General features: G+C 44.1%; 1 pseudogene; it reads right to left on the bottom strand.

Annotated features, from left to right (window-relative positions):
* Positions 1–257: 257 nt before the first annotated feature.
* Positions 258–488, bottom strand: LOC102471674 (signal transducer CD24 pseudogene; annotated as a pseudogene).
* Between the last annotated feature and the right edge of the window lie 4,951 nt (positions 489–5,439).

Below are 5,439 nucleotides of genomic sequence, written 5' to 3'. Positions count from 1 at the left end.
GCTTTTATCATCTGGTCGAGTCCTTCACATGTTCTTCAACCAGTCAAATTTGGGGGTCACAAGATTTTCTGGAGTCAGATGTGCTACCGTTGCGCCACGAGGTGCTCACAATGTTTTCTGTGTCGATAAAATAAGGTGTGGAATTAGTAGATTTGATGAAGACCTGTTTTGCCCCCCTTGGCACATTGGAATGCTAGATACCATTCGGGTTGGGTTTAGAAGATGGGGGTGTGTAGATATTTCCTGGCCTGAGTCTCCTAACAGTAGAGATGAAGAGAAAGCGAGATCACAAGGAGACTGGCTGCTGACTGTAGGGCACTGCCAACGGCCTTGGTGGTGGCATTAGCTGGATTTGGGGCAGCTGAGGTATTCTGGGAGGAGTTACCTGGAAGTGTTACGACGGTTGCTTGATTTGAATAAATCTGCGTGGGTAGGGGAGGTGCCGCCAGCAGCCCCAGCCCCAGCCTGGCCACCATCGTTCTGCCCATGTCTGATCCGTCGGTGTGCGGCGCGTCTGGCAGGATACTGGGTGCTTCGAGAACCACTGGCTGGGGCAGGTGCAGGTGCAGGTGAGGAGTCTGTTCTCTTTTTCTTGAACTCCTATTATTCAGGAATTAAGCAGCCTAGAATTGTCCTGTACCTTTTTACCTTTTCCTTTACTTTCTGGAACGATTTTCTCATTTCTTCCAATCATTTCTTTAAGATTTTTATTTTATTGTGTTATCTTTAAGTTTTTATTTCTTACGTTCTTAATTTCTAAAATTTATTTATTGTTATTTTGATCCCTCCCCCCCTTAGCTATGCTTGTTTTATGGACCTAAGGTTTTTGTTCATATATCTGGAGAATATTAGTAGTATAATTTTTTTTTGGAGAGGTTTTCGTTACAGGGCACGTGCGCTCTCAAGACAGACAGAGAGAGACAGAGAGACAGAAAGTGAGAAATCACCCCCAAGGGGGGATGGCCATGCCACAACCCCTTCTCTTCCATTCTCCTCTTGGGATCTTGGGCACACACGCACACGCGCCCAGCGTGAGTTTAAGCCACCGGGTCTGGGACTTGAACTGCGGTCGACTACGTGGGAGTCCAGCGACATAGCCATTACACTAACTGCTGGCCCCAGTAGTATATTTTTAAGAATTATTTTATTTAACTTTATATATTTATTTTTGGAGAGATTTTCGTTATAGGGTGTGTGCACTTGCCAGAAAGACAGAAAGAGACAGAGAGACAGAAAGTGAGAAATCACCCCCAAGGGGGGATGGCCATGCCACAACCCCTTCTCTTCCATTCTCCTCTTGGGATCTTGGGCACACATGCACACACACCTGGTGTGAGTTTAAGCCATCAGGCCCGGGACTTGAACTGCGTTCAACTATGTGGGAGTCCAGCAATGGGACCATTACACCATCTGCTGGTCATAATTTTTAAAAATTTGACCAGAAAGGGACAGAGTGAAAGAGAGAGTGAAAGTGAGAAAGCAAGCCACCAGATCCGGGACTCAAACCGTGGTCAGCCATGTGGGAGTACAACACACTTAACAGACTCGCTACTTGTCAGCCCTGTGTTTTGTTTTGTTTTGAGTAAACAATTCTTCTCAATTGTTGTTCTTTGTTTTATCTCGGATGACTGTGATTTGTTTGGGTCATCAAGTGTCTGTTGATCCTTGATGTCTGTCTGCTAGTGATTTAAAGTTGGGTTGATTGTTGGGAAGCTCTGACTGTTTGAGGCTAGCTGACTTTGAGTCTTGCTATACAGTGGTCTCGGCCAGTTTATTGTAGAGAAACTTCCAGTGTCAGTGTCCGAATTTTCCTCTTGAGCTAGAAGATGTCTCAGTCTTCTGTCGAGAGGGTAAGCGTCTAGCTGGTGGTGTTCCTGGAGCTAGATGAGAAATGTAACCGGTGAGAGTGAATTGGGGCATGGAGCAGGGGCAGTTTCAGCACTCGGCACACACCAAGCACAGTCACTTAATCCTCCTTTTCTCCGGGCACTGTTCTGTGTCCTTTTGTCCAGAAGTCATAGTCAAAGAACAAGCCTCCAGTCTTCTCTCAGGATGGGGAAGTGCAGGTTCTCAGCAGAGTACAGTGCAGGAAGGGGTCTTGAGACAGAACTGCTTCCAAGTGGATTCACCTGTCCTTATTTTAGTTACTCTCCTTCACCCCCTAGTTCTCAAGGTACTTGGTGCTTTCAGTCCTTGTGCCTTTGAGGAGTCTGTGACATAAAATGAGCTGGCTTTGGGTCCAGCAGGTGGTATGGTGGTTAAGGCTCTGGACTCCCACATGGCTAACTGTGGTTTGAGTCCCAGATTGGCGGCTTGCTCTCTCACTTTCCCTCTCTCTCTTTCGCTCTGCCTCTCTCTGGTGAGAGCACATGCCTTATAGCAAAAATTAAAAAAATAAATAAATAAAAGTAATAAATAAAATCATCTTTTTAAAAAGTGAACTTTGTTGCATAACTTTGCAACATTCATTACTAAATGTCTCTGATATATAACCTCTAAATTTTGCTTTGGTTCCTTTCCTATTCTCCCAATTCTAACAGTTCATGTCTTAGAAAAATCTCTTTACTGTGGTTTTAATGGTATTTCTAGAGGGATTAAATTGGATATGTGCGTTTTAATCTACCATACTAACCCAGAGCTCCTGGCTTTATCGTTTTTTGACACAGCTGTCATAATACCACCTCATATCATATATGTAATTGCTTATTTTTAAGTTTTCACCATTGGAATGATAACTTTTTGGAGACAAAGATTTGCTGTATCATGTTTACTACTGTATTCCTAGAACCTAACATATAATAGGCATAAATCAACAAATAAACTTGAATATTGAAGGACCAAGAGGGGATTTTTTTTTTTTCTTGTTCATTTATTTCTTCCAGGAGAGAGAGACCGATCCAACAGGGTCCTCATTCCATGACTGTCGTCCAGGCTCTGTTAACCTGTGCTCATGCCTGCCATGTACCAGGGAGGCCCTGGGATGTGAACCCAGGACCTTTCCATGTCAGTCTAGTCGCACTACTGCTGCACCATTGCCAATTTTATATCTATGGTCTATCACTTTCTATATATCTCCATATACCCATGTCTATATATCAATATATGTATAATAGCACATATCTGAGGTAGAAAATTATGGAACAATTAAAGATTTATTTTAGTAATGTTGGAAAACATCATGACATAATGTTGCATGAAGAATCATACATATAGTATAATTCCAGTTTTTTTAGATAGGTGGACAATTGGATAGTTGACAGGGTTCAGATAAAGTGAATCTTAGCACTGGGTCATTCAGCCTTAGGAGTTATAGCTAATTTTTATTTTTCTCTACAATATTTTTAATTAAAATATTAAAAACATTTTTGACAAAAGATATGTATCATTATATATATATCTTTATTTAAAAATAAATAATATTAAAACATATAAATGTATTTTTTAAGAGATATTTTTACTACAGGGAGCATGCACTCGCTGGAGAGACAGAGAGAGACAGAAAGTGAGAGATCATCCCCCGAAGGGGGATGGCCATGCCACAATCCCTTTTCCTTCATTCTTCTCTTGGGATCTTGGGCACACATGCACATGCGCCCAAAAGTGAGTTTTAAGCCACTGGGTCCGGGACTTGAACCATGATCTACTACATGAGAGTCCAGCAATGTAACCATTATGCCATCTGCTGGTTCCAATATTAAATATTAATCCTGTGAGTATAGTTGGGATTATGCTGACTTACAAGTTGTAGTACTGTGGTTCTGACACTAACCACCTAGAGTTAGTACAAACCTACAGATAAGAGCACAGTCTCAGCAAGCCTGCCTCCCAGACACCAGCTACAACTTTAGGGATCCCCAGGACATCCATCTGACCTAAAAAGGCAGGTGCTTTTTCTTCTTCTTTCTTTCACTTCTTTCTTTTCTTTTTTTCCTATAGAGCGTGTACACTCACCAGAGACAGAGAGGAGAGGGAAAGTGAGAAAGCACCTGCCGGGGCTGAGGGGTGGTGGTGGCGGGGGTGGCCATGCCACAATCCCTTCTCCTCTACTTCTCCTTGTGGGATTTTGGGCACACAGGCCCACATGCTCAGAGTGTTTTCCAAGCCGCTGGGTCTGGGACTCGAACCATGCAGTTGGCCAGGTGGAATCCAGCTGACTGGACCACTGGCTAGCCTGGTGTTTTCTCAGTTCTCTCAGACTTGATAATCATTAAAACGAATGACAGAACTCATGAAGATTTTACATTTATGATACAGTTTTATTGTAAAGGATAAAAATCAGGACAAACCAAGTGAGACAGGTGAGGTGTGGGAGGGTCCTGAGCACAGGGTTTCTGTATTCTATCGCTGTGGAAGCCCACTGGCCTCCTGGCCTTTCAGCGTGTTTACCACCAGGAAGCTCACCTGAACCTCACTGGGGTTTTATTATGTAGGCATGGTTGATTAAATCATTGCCCTCAGGACTGAATTCAATCTGCAATGCCCAACGCCCCCTAGCTTCCAAATATAGCCAAGGGGAACCAGCAGATGGCATAATGGTTATGTTGCTGGATTCTCACATGGTTGACTATGGTTTCAGTCCTGGATCCAGCTTCAAACTCATGCTGGGCACATGTGTGTGCATGCCCCAAATCCCACCAAAATCCTGAGAGGAGAGTGGAAAAGAGATTGTAGCATGACCATCCTCCTGGAGGGTGATTTCTTGCTTTCTGTCCCTCTGTCTCTGTCTCTGTCTCTGGCAAGTGCACGTACCCTATAGCAAAAAAATCTCTCTAAAAAATTTATATATAGATGTGTGTGTGTGTGTGCGCACGCACATATATACACACACATACATATACATAGCTAAGGGGCTTAGGGTCAAATAGCAGTCACGATGGCAGCTTACCTTCAAGGTGCAGGCACTTCGGTTCCTCCATGCCCCCTCTCCTCTCAGTCTTGGGGAACATGGCCTGGGACAGATCAAGGAGAGGTGCAACTTGTGAGTGTGATCTCCACGAGGGTGGGCATAAACAGCTTTCCTGGCTCACCTCCATGGACATGGCACACTCAAATATTTCCTGAGAGATGTATTGTTATTCTATTTTCAAAGGTAGCCTTGGGGGACCAGCAGTTAGCGTAATGGCTATGTCGCTGGACTCCCATGTAGTTGACTGTGGTTCGCGTCCCGGACCCGGTGGCTTAAACTCACGCCGGGTACATGTGCATGCGTGCCCAAGATCCCGAGAGGAGAATGGAGGAGAAGGGATTGCGACGTGGCCATCCCCCCTGGGGGGTGATTTCTCGCTTTCTGTCTCTATGTCTCTCTCTGTCTGTCTGGCGAGCACACGCGCCCTATAGCAAAAAACCTCTCCAAAAAATAAAGGTAGCCTTGAGAAAATATCTTGGATCTTACAGCAATAACCCCCAATACATGCTTGCCAATAGGTATTCAGAAAATTA

This window comes from Tupaia chinensis, unplaced genomic scaffold (genome assembly GCF_000334495.1).
Source record: "Tupaia chinensis unplaced genomic scaffold, TupChi_1.0 Scaffold144045_1, whole genome shotgun sequence".
Taxonomy (NCBI): domain Eukaryota; kingdom Metazoa; phylum Chordata; class Mammalia; order Scandentia; family Tupaiidae; genus Tupaia; species Tupaia belangeri.
This window is presented reverse-complemented; position numbering and strand designations above follow the sequence as displayed.